The 21,695-nt window shown below is 27.1% G+C and overlaps 1 protein-coding gene across 2 annotated transcripts in view; it reads left to right on the plus strand.

Annotated features, from left to right (window-relative positions):
* grn (GATA binding protein grain) overlaps nt 1-21,695 on the plus strand; it is a 260,366-nt gene that overhangs the window by 45,270 nt on the left and 193,401 nt on the right. The window contains exon 1 of one of the 2 annotated variants that reach the window (XM_067046766.1): nt 3,892-4,069. The exons of the other annotated variant lie outside the window; for it this stretch is intronic. The gene's annotated coding sequence lies outside the window, so the exon portion shown is untranslated. Of the gene's footprint in view, nt 1-3,891; nt 4,070-21,695 lie in introns of those variants that run through there. 2 annotated transcript variants of the gene reach the window in all.

The following is a 21,695-nucleotide window of genomic DNA, read 5'->3' on the forward strand; positions in this document are numbered from 1 at the left end:
CATCATATTATTCTGGAACGTCGTCAATTACCTGACTTAAAGATGTCTGTTTAACCTTCTACGTTGTGGGTCAATTCAAGTTTGAATTAGCAATTATTTTCAAAACTAGGGATTGAGAAAATTTACATATCTTCATTTGTTAATGACTTACTTGATTTCATGTTCAATTTTGTCTCTTATCCGAAACAGTTTTTTTTTATTCCTGTGACTTTAAGATAGGTGTCCACCTGTGAACGCAGTGGGATTTCTTACTCTTTTTCTAAGTTTATCTCATTTTTTTTTTTTTTATCTCTTGCGTATTTTAACTCTCTAAATTCGTTCCCTCAATAGGAAAACAGATTTATTGTTTATTTTATATAAAATTAAATTGAGCGACTGACTGCACTCCATTTAAGTTATAACACGAAATTACAATGCAGAAAAAATAGTTACCCATCAAAGGTAATAGTTCATCTTATATTTAACGTATAATATAACTATTTAACATGAAAGATTATAACTTTTATAATTAAGCAATATACTAATAGATAATTCTGTACTGCTACAACCCATGAAGGGTCATGGGTGCAGTATTTATAAAGAAGTACTATTACTACTAGACCAACGGTTGTGAAAGGAGCTGATGTAATCACGCTCAAACGCCAATTTTTTCCCCAACTAAGCTTACTCACTTAATGAGGCTAGGTGGACACCGGAAGGCTCCTGAACCTACAGGGTTGACTCATGGCTCTAAATTATTCCCAATTATAATATAAGTATAACCTATTTCAGAATTATAATAGTTACTAATCAAATTATTGTGCTTTTATTATCATTATTGCATGCTTCGTAAATCTTTTTTTTTTTAGTTAAAAATTTGAAATGTTTTTTATGTTGATAATTAGTTATTTAAAACATATTTAAATAACTAATTATCTATTAAAATAACTAAAATAACTAATATTTAAATAACTAATGAGTTAGGTAGTTTTACGTTAGTACTCTTTGTAGGAATTTCTTTTTTATTGAGGATTTAAATTTTGTCCTGGCTTATATTATTTATTTATCTTGTATACAGGTAGTGATTATAAGTTTTATTTATTATCATTACAAGTTTTATTGCTTGTAGATGGAATATTATTATACATGTACATAGACAGATGTATTAAAATGTCTTAAATATTTTTAACTCTTTTTTTTAATTTTCTGTAGGTTCAGTTCATAGCCAAAACCATCTGATTTTTTTTAGTAGCTACATGTGTGTAGTGAGGACTGCTCCTAAAATCTAAAAGGAATTCAATATAATTCTTAATGGTTTATATCTTTAATTTTAATCTATACAAATTTATTTATAAAAAAATAAATTGAAAATATATTACAACTAATAAATATTTAATCATATATTAATCATCAATGATTAAAAAGTGTCAAATATTTAACCAAAAAGTTGGAATATTGATTTAATAAGCAATATATTTACTAACATATTTTAATTCACAAAATCAAATAAATGAAAAAAATTATTTAATTTACAATAAAAAATTTGATTTCTTCTCCAATTTTACCTGGAGATGAATTAGTTAATGTTAAATAAATAAAATTTGACACTTAACCTGAGTAAATTTTTATTCCCCTTAATCTATTCAGAAACTAAACCTAATTTTGGTAAAAGAAATTTAATTCTTAAACAATATCTTGAGAATGTTTAAATTTATTAATTTTCGGCACTAGACAAAATATATATACGGGAGTGGGATGGTTCAGTGGTAAGGTACTGTGGTACTAACTCCAAGGACTAGAGTTCTAATCCGGCTGTGACAGATAATTATTTATTCTGTTACTGTAGCCGCGAGCCAATCTCTTGGATTCGAGAGATCCTCGGGGTTCACCCAGCCTCATAAAGATTTTCATCCTTAATTGGGGAAAATCTGTCGTGGAGCGTGATTCTGACCAAACCACCTCATTACACAACCGTTGGTCTAGAAACAGTACTGCAATCCTTATATATATTTTATGAAATGTAAATAAACATAAATAACTTCCAAATGTGAGCTATTTATTTCAGTATCATGAATTCGTCTCTCAAGCTCCAGGTGGAACGATAGTATTTATCACTCATAATTTTTTTGAAATATAGATTTAGAAAATAATGAATCATATTTAGTTTAAATGAGCAAAATGTGTTAATTTTCTTATAATAAGGAAGTACTGATTTAATATAGAAAATATTTCTTTATCCAGCTCCAACAACTTTGAAGCACTTCACTGTTTTCTATCATGAGATTTCAGGAAAATTATTCATGAGTTTCGTACGAGTAAAACTTCAGTGTGGCGCTTAGATACTTAATGAATATTGTACAATTCTAGCTGAGCATTTTCCTGTTTACTGGAGTCTACTCGTTTTGAATCATTTCTTGGATGACTCGAATTCCGCCATTTACCATTTTTTCCCTTTCATTGCAGACCTGCTATTGTAAATCTACTGCAATAATCATAATTCACCTTTTTTTATGAATAATTGAAGATTTTCTTTTATTTCTTATTTTTATATTGCATCACAAAATAAATATTTACAATTAATTTTTCAAATTTTGTGGTGGTTACTTAAACTCATAGTGTTTGTTACATTATTGGCAAGAGATAGAAACTTTTACACTTTCCAAACGACTCTCACAAACTTCATTGTCTTGGTCATTTAAAGGTAGGTCTGACAAAAATCTAAAAATTATGCATAATAACAAGCGTTGATCGGGAAAATGCAGAGAAAATGAGAGTAAATATTTTGAATAAAAATGTTTTGATTTCATAAAGTTGTTTTACTAAATAACATTTCCTGTAAAAACCGGCAATTCATAAAAAGCGACTTTATAATTAATGGGCATTTGAAAATAGCTAACTAATTAATTACTTATTCAAAAAAAGGAACAATATAATTAATGAAACTTGAATACGGAGATGACTGACAAAACTACTGTCTAAAAAATTTCCAAGATACACAATCATAAATAAATTTAATTACTAAAAAATGAAAATTTAACCAATTGTTTGGACTATTTTAATATGTTTTTCTGATATGTTATCCTCTAAGAAGATTTCTACCACACTTTTCTGTGCCAAAATAATTTCAATCTATTTTTATTTTATTGATCTCTAGACTAATAATAATCTAAAAAACAAAATTAAAAGGAAGATGGTCTGGGTACAGTTAAAAATAGCTCAAATAGTAAAAAATATAGATGCAAGTGGACAACAGGAGTTTCAAAACTTTCATCAACTCCTGTTATCCACTTGCATCTAAATTATCTGAACACGCATTAAACCTTAATCATAGTAAAAAATATATTTATTATTGACCGCACCTTCTATTGTCCTCCTTGTATTAATTACACACGGACAACTAAGAATTTTCCAATTAATTATTTTCAACTTTTATTCTAAATAGTAAGATTTTTTTTTATGTCAAAAAAACTTTTGAAATAAAAAAAAAAGTTGAGCTTTGCTTATTGTAAATGGCTGTAGTATATCAAAGACATTATGGCAGTTAATGAAAAAAGTTGAAGTGGACAAAGTGATCAGCGAAAAAGTTTTACTTAATTAAAACTAACTCAAAGGGGAGAAAGAAGGGAAGAGGGCAGATTGTTTAAATCAGAGTGACACCATTTCATTACATGCTGCATTAGCCCGGCATAACATTTCTTCTCTACGCTCGTTCTGTTTCTGTGTAGAAAGGAAGAATGATTAGTAAGACAGGGGGAAGATCACCATATTCCAGGGGAATCGATGTCTGTGAGGCCACGCCCACCGCACGGGGGGCGTACATTGGGGGCGTGGTCGGAGGCGGAGTCGCCCGAAGCCAACCGAGTGGTCCCGAAGTGTCCCCCACCAGTGGGCTGGCTCAGTCCGCCACAGTCGTCGAGCGCGTGCGGTCGTTCTACTCGTCACACGCGGGGTCTGATTTGTATTTGTTCGGTTTTTTTTTTATCAAGACCTCTTCTTGTGATTCAGTGCCGTCTCCTGGCTGCCATGTCATCAGAATAGGAGCATCGCGACTTCTTTTTGGAAAATTAGTGGGCATTTAAAATACTTGCAGGTAAGTTCTGATTATTTTTATCCATACAGTGTGCAATCTGATTCATGAGTCACATGAATCCAATTATGTGTTCATGTTATTGAAATTTGATTTTGTAGAAATTTCCACTGAAACATTTTTATTTTAGCCGAAATAGTCCAATTTAACTATGTTGTCTTAATTAAAATTAACTAATTTGATATAATTCTTATCAAAATAATTTTTGTTAATTTTCTCTTTAAACGAAACGTGTATTATTTTTGTAAAAAAATGCGGAGTTCGCCCAACCTCTGCTGCAACTTTCTAAATTCCATCCTTTAATTTAGGCGCTCAAAAAATAAATCTTATATTAAAAGATTAAAATACTATTTATCGGTAATCTTAATTTTTTTTTTATTTGTATTACATGAATAAATATGAAAAAAACCGCCGTACCATTTGTAATTAAAATTAATTATAAATATCAAAATAAAAAAACACAATAACGCATTTCATTAGTATATGTTGAGATTTATTTGTATTTTAAAATAATCCGTCTGTATATACAAGAATAATTATAAAAAAGTTGTATTTTGATGGTGTATAATTGCATATCATTGAAACATAAGTTAATTTATATAACGTTAATAATTCGTACTATAGCGTTAGTGTAATTTTCAGAAATTTACACAAATTATACTCCAATAATTTATATATTATCGTTTTCTTTCTATCCGGCATTATAGTCTACTCAGACCATATTATTAACTTATAATTTATCAAGTCAATTAATTTAATATTTCACAAAGAATTATTTACTTAAAAAAGTAGGTACAATAAAATTGTGGTTTATGCTGCTTATAGATTTTTATCGTTTCTATAATCTGATTAGATAAAATGAATTATTGGTCACGTTTTATTTAAGTGTTAATTGAACGGTCCGGAATTGTTTTAGGAAACGGAATCTGTTGATTTCTTTATGCAGATGTAAATTTGAGATGCTGGATGAATCAGATATCTGTCGAAGGTCATTGAAGTTCTGGTTATCTTTAGGTTTCATGCAACCGGCTAATATCACGTTTCTACCGTCCGCTGATTCCTTGCAATTGGAAACTATTTTTTAAGGCTAAAACAGTGATATAGGAATTATTTTATTTTCGTTTTATAAAATTAATTTTAAATATATACTAAACCTTACTAGGATTTATTTTAAAAAATAAATAAATGAGTTATGCTAGATTCCTAAGAGGTTTCAGAAAATCTCTAGGACATATTATTTTTTTTTTACTTATGTCTACAAATTTTGGAGAAAAAAAATTAAGACAAAACGATTTATGAAAAAAAAATTCCAGGTCAAATAACGTTGCCCCAATCTTTTCCGCCAATCCGTCAAACTAATCTTCCTGGTGCCAGTACCCTGCTACCTATTTCACAGTAGCTTTCTTCTCAGACCAGGTAGCAATAATGTTTACTTCTTTTTTTGTACGGTGATGATGTCTTATGCTTGGAAAATTGATTTTCATATAGTAGGTTATAAACAAATAATATTCATCCAATGAAATATCTTTCAAAACTTTATTATATTCATTTTTAAGTAGATATAATGAATGTGTTGATATTTTAAACCATAATTTCAATTTTTTATGATAGCTCATAATGTGTGATAATTATTTGTTAATCAGTAAATGCTAGATAATCGAGTGTGATAATTTTGGTGATCAAAACTAAACAAGTAAGACTTAGACTGTGCTTTATAGTAACAATTAACTCGGAAAAAAATTATACCTAATTATTACAATATTGTCCTTTAATGTTGAGTTATTTTATAAAATATATCAAGGATTTGATGTTATACTATAATTTAATGGTTTAGTAAATTTGTAATCAATCTCTTAAGCCTAGTCTATTAAAATATTTTTAAAAAAGTGTTCTGTCATTTTATTCAATAATTAAACTATTTAATTAAATTAAATATTGTTTCTTAATTAATCAAATTTAATTTTTTCTATTTGATTACTTAAATAATATATCCTCTGTAATATGGCAATATCATATTAGTCTAAAATACTTTTTTTTTTAATGCCATAATTCTCAAATTATTTTACTTTTAAATCAACTAAGCTAGTTCATAATAAGTACCAATAATATACAACTACAACACTGCTGTTGATACAAATTTATATTGTGTAGTTACACATGCAATAATAGATTAAATAACCCGTTTGGAATAATATAGCGGTGATAAAATGTAAATATAAATGATATATTATTGCAATTTGTTTTTATATAACAAAGTTATTTAATTTTTCAAATGAATTCAAACTTTTCTAGCTAGAAAACAATTTTTGTAGAATTTGCTTATTTTTATTTGTTAGTATTGTCGTTTTAACTTATAAATAATTTAGCAATATTTTAAACTGCTTTTATCCGCGTTCACATTTTAATAAACTGTCTCAAGCAATTAAAAATACTGATATAACTATTAAAAATTATTCATAGTGCTTCAATTTAGTTTTAAAATATTTCTTCTACTATTTCTTTCCGATTATCTAAAATTTCATGAAATTATGCTTCCTTAAAATGGCCTGTTCTCGTCAAAATCAATAATAAAAAATTGCGAATAAATGTTTGTTATTTCAGATAATGTCGTGGGCAACAATTCGCAGTTTGCACGCACATTGATCGTTATGGTTTCTGATCGCATGTCGATTGCGCCAAGCGCTTGTTGGTTTAACGCCGGGCTGAGCTGTTGGATGACAAGTTTTAAATGATTTTGATAACTGGTAATTTTAGGGGGTTCTCACGAAACAATGAATTTCAGGGGACAGATACTTTTATTAATTTTTTTTTTTTATTGAGTGCATGAGTATTTTATTGAAGAAATCTTAAAATGTATAAAACATTTTTTTTTTTAGAATTTACCCGTTTATTCTTTTAAATGAGTTTTTATTATAAATTGTATTTATTCATAAATTGATTTTTATACAATTTATATTCTGGCAATTCACTGACCTAAAAATATACCTTGCTTATGATTTTAACTAGTAAAATCCAATTTTAATTTTAATTAATTCATGTTATCCATACATTATTTATGACAAAGTTATAAATAAATTCAAGTAATATATGTCTGTATGATTTATTTTTCCGGAAGCTTTGTGATTGGTTTATAAAAACTGTACCATAGATGTCATTTATTATATGATTATATTGTTAGTAAAATACCTAAAAAGATCCCGACTTCGTTTAAATGTGGGAACGTATTTATGATAATATAAAGTGTAATAATATTGTTAAATAGCTAACTTACGCTTGTAAATATTCATGAATGTTTAAACAAAATGTATAAAATTTATATGAATTTTACTATATGATTAAGATTATAGCACGGGTATTTATAATTTTCGAGCAAGGAATTAGTGGGCAAACCTCATATGGATGAGAAAAAAGTATATCATTTTTTTCTTTAACGTACATATAAAAATCATTTTAAATCATGAGAACAAAAAATATAGAAATAAACGGGAATATTTTCATGAAAGAAATAATCTATTTGAATTAATTACACAATATCTAAAACATAAGCTCAAATTTATACAAATCATGACCAGTTTTAGATAAATGTTTCTTTTTTATAACACTGTATTGGAATTACATAGGCGATTGTAGAAGGTGAAAAAGAACTGATTTTTATTGAAACGTATAACCGTTCAGTTGGACATGTTTATGACCAGAGACGGCTACAAGACTACCGAGAGTATATTCGTGTACAAACTCGTGTACTGACACATCACTCTCCATAAATCAGATTGGCTACTAAAGCAAGCGAGTATTTTGATTTACACGACTCTAGTAGGGAGTACTCCTCACATGGTACCGCGCTACTCGAAAAGGGAAAAATATCGTTTACTACGCCCTCCTATGATATAGAATTAAATAAGGACATTAATTAGAGATATGGAGGATTATATCTCATCGTGTCTAATTATAGATGTCATTAAAGGATTAAATGCTCCTGAGAATGTTCCTGCAATTATTATTAATTGTATGCTATTTCGGTTACTTAATCAGTAATATATAATTACTGAGCGGGCAGATATTTAAGATTTTTTTTTCTCAAAATATCCATTATAAAAATAAATCAATTGATATTGATTTATAGAATCAGAGATCTGAAATAGAATTTGGATACCAATAAGGTTGTCTTGATATCAAGTTGCATAAACTTTGTTAATATTAATTATTTACACATTTTGGTTTCACAATTTTTAAATTATTTTAAAGTTATAAACAGCATTTTTTTTCCTACTAATTTGCAACTGATTTAATAAAAGTCATGTTTTATAAAATTTAAAAGATTAAAATTTAGTCGCAAAACAAATGTATTGTACAGATGTGTTAATAAAAAGTGTTTTCTCTAAAATTATAAATATTAATATATATCTTATTAAACAAAATTATATTGTAATAAAACTAGATTATAATTTTAAAATTAAGGATGTATGCTACAATACACTATTTTATAAACAGTAGTTCTAAATGATATTACAATATTTTCATATTACACAATTATTAAATAATAAATTATACTAATAAAACTAAACTTAATAATAATTTAATCACTAAATTACTACTCTAAACTATTAAAATATAATGATAGTAACTAATAAAAAATGTTTACTAAGTAATTATAAATTGTAATGCATCTAATAATAATTTAATGCCATGACCTGTCTCATGAAATGAGCCCAGTGTTTTATAATAAACTATTTTTACTGAAAAACATACATCTAATCAAATAAAACCGCTTACTAGAATATTTTTAAAAATTTCAATTAATGCATATATTATTTTTAGTAATAATTTAGACTATTTTAATTTTTTAAAAATACTTTTAAATAAAGTTTCATTATTATTATTACTAGTTATAATTGAATAAAAGTCATATATATTTTTGAAAACTATTATATTTGAAGAAGAAAATATATTTATATCAATAGGCAAACAGTTCACAAAAGTAAATAAGAAATATATATATACATTTTCCATGGCTACATCTAATTTACGTTTTTTAATATTTTTAGTTTTATCTGAAAACCATTAGACACTATAAAACATAATTAGTAATATATACACATTTCTCTTTTTACCTAGTAATATTATTGATAAAAAGTTTAAACTAATTTTTGTTTTAGATTTTGAATCTAAGCAAAATAAAGTTTTTTTTAGTTAAAAAATTGATACAATTTTTAAAAATATTATTCTGATTTAGAAATCATTCACAATAATAATAAAAATTATGATATTAAGAACAATTGTATAGTTTGTTGAATACTTCCGTAAATTTGGGAGATTGTATTTAATTTTCCATATATCATTCCCCACCGGGGTATAGATGGTGTACAGATGAAAGATACATGAAGAATTACTGTGTGCATAGTGGAAATTGTTCACTGCGCGAGATTAACCAGTAAATAACAGACCATTAGTTTCAATTAATCCTTTTATCTACTAATAAGAGAAGATAGATCCTGAAATCGCCTTCGAATCTGATGATATGCTGATATAACTCGTTCAACAAGTAATCACGGTTGAATTGCAAAGTAGATTCGGAGGCTGGAATAATATTTATCCAATATTCAAAACAAATAAAGTTCCAGTTACTCGGTCAAAGTATCAAAGCTTTATTGAGGTCGGTAGACGAGGTGTTTAGAAGATCGTCAAAAACTCATTGCAATTATTCTCGCTGATGTTAGACTTTAATGTGGCCGTTAAAAGGAAATTAGTGAAGTTATTATAGAACGGCGTAATAACCCAGAAATTATCGGAAAAGAAGTCTTTAAAAATTATTCTTATTCATTTTATTACCCTGTTGTTGTACGCTTTAATGAGATAGTAGCGTGACTTGTGCTCTAGAATTTGACATATCTAATTAGTAGAAATTTATAACAGGGTGTAATTTATATATATATATATATTATTTAAAGATGGGACAAACCTTTTAATAAAAGCTCATAAATTTTATTTTTACGAAAAGTTGCATGAATTGTATTTAATAAATAAAAAATCAGTTGAATCTTATTTAAAAAAAAAATTAATGAATTTCAAATTGAAAAATATCATGATTGTTATTTCTATTTGAATTAAACCATTAAATTTTACTATCGTGAAATCAAATAATGTAAATTATATAGCCAATAAAATAAAAAGGGATCGGCAACATATAGGCTTTTTCGATGTTCATGTTCCACTTAAATCCTAAGTTGGTAGCGACAACACTAAACACGGTACTCTAAGAGCCATCTTGTGTTGTTTAAACTTGTTTCAGTATTCCTTTAAAACACAGCAGGGAGCTTCTTATTTAGTTATCTTCATGCTCGACTATTTTAAAGACATCTAATTTGAATTGGATAAGATTATTTAATTATTTAATTTAAAATGTATTGTAGTTTCAAAGAATAAAACGTCCCGTCGTTTTACAAAATGATTTGATTCATGCATAGTCTATTTATGTTAATTACTAAAATAAAAAATTATTTTTCTAATGATAAAAAAATTAATAATACATTTATTACTGTTAATTACTTGAACATTGTGATAATAGACTAAAAAAATATATAATTGATAAAACATTAAACATTTTAATTGTAAATAGACATCTAATTATAATTAATAAATAAAACTTCAGTATGGTATATAAATTTCAAAAGAAAGAATAATAATATTAATGATTAATGAAATAACTGTTACAACATTTCATGAAGGATCAGAATAAATATTTTATAAAATATATTTTAAAATTCATGTAACCAGATATTTTATACGAATTAATATATTTCTCAGATTTCTTAAAACATGTCTTATTTTTTTTTCACTAATGTGAATTAATGATTCGTTAATTAAAATGAAGACAAGCCTTAAAAATGTGGGAATTAATTGCGATTGCATTGAAATAAAAAGTTCAGAACACTATTTTATCTGGAAATAAATAAATCAGTATCAGTTTTTTTTATATATAATAAGAAATTAAAATATATAAAAAGAACACATCTCTCTTCACAATTAAGTCTGTCCCGGATTTTAAATGAGATTAATAACTGATACTATATAACATTAACAATTCGATATTATTTTTTAAAAGATTTCAAGTATAAACTAGAATCGAATAATATTGGCGTTATTATTTTTTTTTTATAGAAGTATGATTATGAAAATTTATATAATTACTTGAACGATTTTCAAGTCAATATTAGGTCGTCATTCGTCATTATATCCAAATTTTAGGCATATTTAAACTAAAAAAAAAAATAAATAATTATAACAAATACTAATCTAAGTAGTAAAAAAAGGAAAGATATCTGAATAAAAGGAAATGTTTAAAGAATTTAAAATAATAATTTTAAAGAAAGTTTAAATGTAAAGAAAATCAGTTTACTGTACAACTTTATTGAAGTTTAAATTAAAATCAAAATAATTTTTTGAACTCTATATTTCTAAATGAAATTTTGTATAGTTGAATAAAAATGTAAAATAATTGAAAATTAGTAAAAAAAAAAAAAAAAAAACGAATATGGTCCTTCAATTCGGTTTTTAATTTTAAAAATTTTTGATTTGTTAAAAAAAAACATTTCAAATTTTTATAACTAAAAAACATGTTATTCCATCCTTGATGTTTAAATATTTTGATGTTATTAATTATATAATAGACTTCTTAACTCGATGTTTGCGATGTAAACTAGGCTTAGCAATTAGTGTAGTTACAATGTTATTCTTAAATATATCAACTTATTTTTCAAGTCTACATATATATTACTAAAAGTACTTTTATTTGTTTTATTTACGATATTAACAAATCAAATAAATTAGTCAAAATATGATTGACTGGTGACTAATTTTTGGCATAAGCGTGACCCCTCGATATACCTGTATGAAGGATTAGTGCCTCGTGAAGAGACCCAAACTTTTTTTTCTTATCGGACGAGTTAACGATGAATCGATTATTTCTGATCGGAGCTGGTAAAACGACCTGAGGTTTTTTTTGTCGTGTGGGTTTTACCAATTAGTGGCACTATGGGTGGGGCTGGAACTAAAAAAGAAACTATCGGAAGAAACTACCGAGTCATCAATAGTCGATTATTTATACCGTGGACTGTCAGCTCTTATTAGGCTTTAGGGATTGTGCCTGTCCAGTGGCTGTCTCTCCTTTCGATATATATCGATATACCGGCCCACAATCGAATTGTCACTCTTCCCAGGTGTTCCATTCAGTCATGCTAGCCTTCATTCAACTCTCAGTTATGTAGCCTCAGCTTGTTGTTTCTTACATCATACATAATCATGATTTATATAAGTAGGAAATAACACAAGGTTCTATAGGGGCTCTTCGAAATAAAAACTATATGTATATAATGAATAGAAACCTTATAACTTTCTTCTTCGAGAAAAGTAGGAAAAATTCAGTTTTCTTTGTTAAAAATCGTGGCATTATTACCCTCAGATGTTCCATGTACCGAACACATCATTTGAGCAATAATATTTTTATTAAAAAAAAATAAAATAAAACGTTTGATGGCTGAATCTTTTCTTGCGAGTAAATAATTTTTAGTTAGTTCTGAGGATTTGTACTGAAATTTAATCTTTTTTAATTAAATTTTCTTGAAATTTAATCTTGAATTTACTTAAATTCCATCTTCACTGTCTTATTTTACCGATCCTGTTTATATGTTGTTCTCTCTTTTTTGCACAAAGGAAATTTTAAAAATTCAAGCACTTTGAAGAAGAGTTATATGAAATTGCTAGTAGAAATGGTATTATTTTTATGCTACCTTCCCCGACCACCATGAGAGTATTAATTAAAAAATATTTATCTGTGTTAATTATACCTAATTCTGTAAAAAAAATAAATAAAATGAACTCATTATTTTATATCATGGCGTTATTTTTAACTTTTCATACTAATTATTATCACGTACTTTAGTAACTTTTTTTAAAAAATAAGTCCGTGTGTAACACATTTTGGCCGCAAGTTCAACTATTTTTCCGTATTAACAAACAGAAACAATTTATATTAGATATTTATAAATTAAATTTTAAATTAGAAAGAAATTTTATGGAGATAAGAATAATTTTTAATTTTTTTAATCTATTTTCCTCTATAAAAATAGTAAGGGAGTATTAGTTCTTTTATTATTTATATATTTTATAAGTATAAGAGAACTAAGTATAGGATGATTATCTTCGTCTCGGATCACCCATCTTATTTTCATTTATATCGGATTATAATAAAAAATAAGCTATGAATAAAAATCACGAAATAGTAGAATATTATTAGTATTCCAGGATTGGGAGGGTACTTATAAACAATATAAGTGTCACTTGAGTGAGAACATTATTCCTGATATTAAGTATTATTTAAGTGGTTTTACAGAACAAAAAATGCCCAAAGCGACTCAAAATTGTTATAAAAAATATAAGTAAGTTATAGTTGTTTCTTCGAATCAAATTTCAACATTGCATTATATTTAAAGGGTCTCAACTATTTAAGCCATCGCCCAAGTCCAAAGAAGAATGAATAATTGAGACGACATATAAAGCCGGAAGAGACGGCAATATATCAGAGGAGCGGACACCTTGTTCAGGAACACTTAATCAGAAAGCTTGCAGCGATAAATCCTCTATAAGCGCTGGTTATCCCCAACGTCGGGGTATCGGTGTCCGACGAAGGAGGGGGTCGTCCGGGGGCGGATGATCAGAATTATTGTTATAATGTTTTGCAACTCATCTCTAAAATGTCCAAGACCTGTAAAGAATTTAGAGATACATGGATAGAGGCAAAAGATTTTTCAGTTATTTAATTTATTTCTTCACACAGGTGTAGCTATATACTTTGCTGAAGTCAATTCATGTGAATATCTTAAGAATCGATATATGACCAACAATCGATAATTTTAATCCTCATCTAATTGCGGTACTCTCAGACTGTTGTGAAAAGAAATACATAATTGAATGTGAAAAATACAAAATAAGTTAATGCTAATAGTAATCCAGCGTAAACCTGCAATAAAAAAATATATAATTTCTATTTATATCCCATGCAAGCTCAATAAATCTAAAAATTTTTTCCCGAATACTGTTTATTTTATTTATTATTATTATTTATATTTATTTATTTTTTATTCAACAGTTGCCAAGGAAGAGGTATGTACCTTCTTAATGAACGTAAAAGAATATATAAACATATATAAAACGAATTTTGTTTTTGTATCTAAATTTCTATTTAGAGCGTTTATCAGTTGTACTTCTTTATCTGATTTGGTCTTGTATTTCAAGATCAAATGATAATGTAACTTTAGATAAACTTATAATGGTTCAAGTTATCTTATTATTTATTTATTATTAATTATTAACAATTCGTGAGTAAATGCAGTATACCATGGTAAGTGATCCATAAAGCGTTTGTCCTTGGACTATCTTAGAACTAAATTATGTCTTATTTATAGATTTTGACTTCATTTCAAAGTCTAAAAATAATAATTCCATTTTTTCTAGCGACAACGGCATATTTTTTTTTAACCATCATTACTTGCTCAAAAGTATTATTTATGTAATTTTTAAGATAGCAAAACTTGGTCAGTAAATAAATCTCAAACATGAAATTTATAAAACAGTATAGCTAAAAATCATGAAAGTATTTTTAATTTTTTTATAACATTTAAATTTAAAAAAATTAATGAAAAAGGAAGCCAAGTAAGGGATGAGTTTTTTTTTTTACAGTAGTTATATGTACTACACAAACAAAATATGTACAAAAAAAAAATATATCTGAGATTAGATTTGTTCTTCAGATAATATATCTTCAATAATTAAAAAATTGTCACATTGACTGTACTTATATTGCTAGTTGTTTACAAAATTTTGTTTTTTTTAACAACCTAGGTTATACCAGATCCGAGTTATGTTAGTGTAAGAGCCCTACAACGACGAGGAACAGCATACAAATATAAACAAAAATTGCTGCCATTGGATTTATTAGAAAAGGGAAAAAAAAGAGAATATAAAAGTTATTATTTGAGGATGCTGCATCGAGGAATCCAAAAACAAAAAATTAATTTGACTATAAAATGGTTACGCAGCATCACTGGCATTAAATATATTTAATGATGAAATATTTTTAAAAAAATGGATGAACAGTTTTGGGCCGGCCTTCCAGCAGGGTACAAGACACGTCCAGGATACGGCACCGCTTGTACCCGAGGCAAGAATATCCCTCCAGCTCCAAAACCTGCTTCCAGCTCCAGAGCATTAGACTTGCAAATCCACTCCCTACTTAGAGCCTTATTAAATTATTAACGCCCTTCTATAAATCAGTGGCTATATTTCTTTGTAGCTGTGCAGCAGACATCTTTGGAGGCAGTGTACAAGATATATAATATAAAATATATAATAATATACACTAGTCATAATGGAGGGACTTTCAAAGGATAAGCCGCCAGTCCGTGATCCGACTCTGTATCGCTTCGTTGCCTCTATGGCTGCCGATTTTTTTTATTCTTCCTCTAGTCGCTGTTCTTCACCGCTCCTAGTTCTCCAGTATAATAATATCGTTAGGTTACAGTAAAAATACTATAAAAACAAATATTAGGTGAATATTGCAGGAAAAATCCTATTCCGTTGGATTAGTGTGAAAATGTCTCAAATTAATATTTTGAATAATTTAATATCTCTGGTCTCAAATATTATATTTTTTAACTTAGTAAAAGGTCCTAAAAATTTTTTTTATTAAATTTTGAATATCACAATTTCCGTTTTTCGGTTTTGTTCAAGCTTCATTATCTGATTATAAACAAATTTTGTACATCATTACAAGTACCAGTATTTAATCATTTGAACAAAGGTATATATATATTGTTAAAATAGATAATGGTATTACAAAAACTCTTGCTAAACTGAACCTATCTAATCCGTTCAATCCCATTATCCGAACCAACCATCTTAAAAAAAAATGTTCGGATAAGATTATTTTTTAAAAAATATGATTTTATGTATGTAGTACATATATACATACATTCAGTAAAATCATATTATCAACAACTCAAGTGTTGAGGATTAAATAATCTAATTAAAAATAGTTACTTGCTTTAGATTAAAATCTGGAAGAGTATTTATTTTTTCAATTTCTTTATCGTCGGATATAATTAACGTCTTCATTGAATTAATCTTCAGTGCAAATTTGTATTGTTAATCTAAAAGTAGTTTACACAGTTTAAATCATATATTTGCAAAATTAGATAGAAGAAAACATATTTAATGTAATTTTTTTCTAATTTGAATTTTTAGTCTATTGGTGAAAAAGATAATTTCAAGTTCTAAACAAACGAAGATTTTAGATTATTTCATAAGAGAATAGTTGATGAATAAATTTCTAAACGATGAATATTTATCCGAAAGATATTTTTTAGTAAATACAATTGAAATTTTTATTTTTGTCCCATTCCATAATCTGAATCTTTCGCTAAATCAGCGAATTAGGTTTTATAGGTCTTGGTTTTATTAATTTTGGATTAACTGTATGTTAAAAGAAATTTGACCCAACAAAATGGTACCTCTGTTCACTTCAATCATGCAATGGTTATCGGATAAGACTTACGTTTCATACTAATATCAATAATTTATAAATTAAATAAATCAGGAAGACTTGACCCTTATAATATGTATTAGGCGTAATATATATTTTTAATAGTAATGTTACTAAAGCTTAAAGCTTTTTTTTATATGATTTTCCATAACCAAATAGATGTTAGATATCTGATCTATTAGGATTCAAATATGAATCGAAATATTAATTGATAGTTAGTTTCACAAATTTACCAAAATTAAGGGGTGAGAAAAAATATAAAAGGTTTTTTTAAAAAAAAATAATGTCAAAATATTACTTATTATATTTTCATAAGTATAAGAATGATTATAAAAATCCTTTTACAAGAAAATCTACAAACAAAAATTAGACTCCAATATTTTAAATTATGTACCTGATTTAAATATTACAGATCTTTAAATAACTGAAAATTGGAAAAGGAGAATTGATTGGTTGAGATAAAATTTATTTCTATAGTCGACTAATGTTAAAGGAAAAAACTCTGTTATTAATATTATTAATTTTAATTTGATATTCTTAGAATTTGAAATATTCCAAAATTATCCCAAACCTAAAATGGTTGAGGTATTTATAACATTTTAAAACATGTAGTAAAAAAAAAAAAGTTTCCAGTTTGTAAATATATTTTATATATATATATTTCTAAAACAAATTTATTTGGTAAAATACAGTTCATTGATAACTTTGTGACACGAATGCACTTTGAAGCGACAAGGCCTGCAAGTGTGTCTGCAAGGGCGATTTGCAGATACGGCGGCCCATGCAACAATGTACAAACATATAATTGTGCAGTTCTCTTTGATAATAATTTCTTATAAGCCTTGTTATTATTCAGCTACACGCCGATCATTCTGAACTCGATAGTTTGGTCTTGTGAACCCGTTTGTTGCTATGGTGTTATTTATCCTGCTGAGATAAGACCTTAACGCGTATTTACCCATTTAAATATTTCAAGGATATAAAAAAAAAAATTAAATTGTACGGGATGTTTCATAGTAACATTTTTAAAAAGTTTGAACGTGACTTTTATTTTATCAGAAATAATAATTTATTCCCTTTAAAATATTGAAAATATACTATCGATTTTTTATTTAAAATCTTCAATTTTTTTTACAAGAGATTAAGAGGATCGACACTCATTTTTTTTAAAAGGAAAACTTCAAAATTATTATTACTATTATGAATCAGGTTTATTATTAAAAATGTCAGTAATTATATATCATCCACACGTATTTTATATATTTATTATATGGGTAGATATTAAGAAGTTGCTACTAAAAACCTCTTTATAGATTTTATCTTTTCTATGTATTTTATTTTTATTACTGAGATGTTCAGGTACTCATTCTGTTTAATTGAATAATGATTTCATTCACTGTTTAGGAAAACTATCTGATTTATAACAAATAAATCATCTAAACTAATGATTGAAAATAATAATATTATAACTCTCTTTCTTTGTTCAATAAGAATAAAATACAAGGATGAATGAAGGTGTTTTCGATTTTTTTTTGGAAAAAAATTACATTTTTGCTTTGAAGAATTTTGTTCAATTTTTGTTGAATTTAATAGTTGGAATCCTTAAGTAAGTTTTCCATTTTATATATAAATAAAAATTAAATTAGTTTTTTTTTTTCAAATTCATATGTTTGTAACATAACATCTTCATCGACTATTTTCTTCACTTGTTAAACTTTTCTTAATGTGGGCGTATTATATTTTTAAACCTATTATTTAAATGAACAAACCTATAAAAATTATTCGTGTAAAAAATATATCAAAAAACCTAACCTACATAAGACCTGAAATGTATTAATGAAAATAATTGTATAGTTTTAGCTAACACTAGTAAATTAAAGAAATTTCAGTTGTGTTGACCTGATAGTCCAAAAAGTAATATAAGAATATTTCATATGATTATATATTCAACTTTTTTTTTATTTGAGACTGAGTGTTTTATCAATAATGATCAACTAGACCTTTTGAACTCAACGCTTTGATTATTTATTTCAGACAACCAATATTTTGCCAACCCACACCATCACAAAATTTTATCTATTGATATACTCCTTCAATTAAATATCACTTTCAGCTCCAATCATTATAAATTTCGAATAAAATATCTACCTCAAAAATAACATTTAGTTTAAATTAACCTTTAAAAATTCAGACATTTTAAAATATTGCAGACTCAATTTCAAGTCTGATATTAAGTTCAAGAACCTAAATGATACACATATTTAATTTATGAAGTAATTATAAGCAGGGTGGCCAAAACGTAAGTTTAATGAAATAAATTAATAAAAATTCGGAGACTACAAGATCTACTTCATTACTATTGTTATAATCATTAACTTCCATTTTTTGGTCTAGTATTTTGATGTTGTTTTTTTTTTTATCTAGAACTTTTTTATCAGTGTTTCCTCTGAGGAGCTAACGATACGGCTCATATCTACTTCCAACTAAGCCATCAACAGCGTTACTATCCTTGTAGTACACCACGGGACTAGGAGTTAAGTTTGTTTCCCTCGGGTTTAAAAATAGAACCGGCCGAGATAAAGAAAAAAATGAAATAAAAAAAAAGAAACGAGGAGGTTCGTGCTTGAGAAAATACCGCTTAAAGGAGTCGTGGCCCCAAACACGTGTTTCAAAATGGCGGGTGCCGCCATCTTGAAATAACTCCTCGAGGCCTGGTAGTATATAAAAAGGCCGAGGCAGGAATGTTATCTAGTCATCGCAGGTTGGGACCGTTTTAAAAATAGTCAGGATCAGCGTTAGTCTTCTGGCCTAGAAGTCGGCCGAGATGTTGAAGAAGCGGAGGAAATCGGTTGGTAGTAGTTCGCAGGAGTGCCTCAAGGGTCTGTGTAAGGCTCTTCTTATGTGTCTTAGATCATGAGGGCCTCTGAGTGGTTACTGATGATAATTATCAGTGATGAGAATCTTTACAATGCTTTTTTAAAAAAAAAAAAAAAAAAGGCTTAGCTATCTGTGATTCAAAGTTTTTTTCCTAGAGTTTATTTTTAAAACTAAAGCCCATTAATTTGAGAGTTAAAAGATAACAAGAACTAACAATAAAACCTAAACATATAAAAATTATAACTATTTAACAATTAGTGATCAATTATTCATAAGTCATGAATAAACAATATTCATTGATAATTAAAATCATACTATATTATATAGAATGAACTAGTTTATGTCTTTAGAAAAATCCTATAAAACTCAATTTATCAAGTGATGAGTATTATGTTGTTTTAACATATAAATTTTATATTAAATTTGATCATATTATATATAATGGACCGTAAAATTTCAAATTATGAAGATGGTGAGGGTGGGGGGGAGGGGTCAAAAGAGAGAAAAAATAGCTAACAACTATAACAATAGTTTAGTTTTATTTTTTGTTTTCTTTTGACCGCACCCCGAGCCATTTTCATCATAATTTTATATTAAATTTCACTACGAACGAGGAAGAAGCTTAAAAATTTAATATTTCTGAGATATTTCATCCCGGAGAAATCGAAAAGTGGATTTAAAAATTAATTTTACAAAGGTTAAAGTTCATAAAATTAGTAAATATAAAAATACATTAATTTGTACAAAACCAAAATGGTACATCTAAATATCAGGGGATGGTTTAAATCATGGTTGCGATTTTAAGGTTGTAGCTAATTTATAACATTGAAAAATGCCAATTGATCTCTTTGTCTTTATAATAAGAAATTGAGTTCGGTCATTTTGGCACTGCAAAGAGAATATAAAACGATATTAATATACTTTAGAGTACTTAAGATATCGATATACTTTCCTTAAAAAATATATTTATTTATTCATAATTTTTTAATGCACATTGTCTGTACATTGTGCATTATTTCGCAATTATTTAAAAAAATTTCATGAATAATTCATATATATATAAAAAAATCCTTCTACTGTTAAACTTCCTGCAATGAACAGCACGAGAGGTAGATGGTTAACGGATAATACATGGAAGGCCTCGGCGAAGAGGAAATAATACGCAATTCGACAGTACTGGAATGTACTAAGAACGGAACAAAAAAAAATAAAATGCAATAATAAACGATAGGAAGAGATGACTCAATAGGACAGGAAACAATTAGCAGGAATGAAGAAAACGCGAGGAAATGGGTTAATTATATGCTAATACTATGCTAATTACCCACACGTTATTAAAGATATTATTCCTCAGTTGGCAGTATGTTTTATTAACGGATTAGTCCAACAAAGGAATAGCCGATTTCCTCGTTATTAATAATTTCAACTATTACTACTGATCCTTAAACCAGTGTTGGGATTTTCTATTCCTCTCTGTCGTCGATAAATGTATGTATTCTGTTTTATATATAAATCATTTTAATTAGATGAACTATTTAGTAATATTGTTTAATTATTTTCAAGGAAAAACCAAACTTTATTCAAATCACTTCTTCTAGTCCATTTTACTTCGTTCACGTCTTATATCCTCCTATATTATATTAACGATTTTCTTATTTTATTGTAGAATAGTCATTTATTTGTCTGTTACTTACATATTGGGGTTACATGCGAATCTGATGTGTGAATAGACAATCTACAAGAAAATTAATTGTTTATAAAATATTTTATAAATGGGACAATTCCATTAAATGAGGAGGATACAAGAACACATATTAGTAAGATGAATAGTTCGTCCAAAACGTCTTCTAAAATATGGAAAAAAAAATGAGAAGTTTTAAGATTTTTTTCCTTGAAAATAGATAAAATAAATTGTTTACCTTTAGACCTAGGATGAATAGTGATGATTACAAAATTAAATTTTTTTGGGTTGTTATAAAAATTATTTTTTGTTTTCTGGAAACATCTCTGATGAACGACCGACGGTAGTCATTATATCAATAATCTATGCAATTGACTAGATAAATCCCATATGGAAGACATAAATATAGTTTTGAATTAAGTGCCGGTGGCAAAAATCAAATTTGTTTTTAGGAGTAACAATGATTTTATGTGACA

Source organism: Halyomorpha halys, unplaced genomic scaffold (genome assembly GCF_000696795.3).
Source record: "Halyomorpha halys isolate HHAL.00 unplaced genomic scaffold, Hhal_1.1 Scaffold281.1, whole genome shotgun sequence".
NCBI lineage: Eukaryota > Metazoa > Arthropoda > Insecta > Hemiptera > Pentatomidae > Halyomorpha > Halyomorpha halys.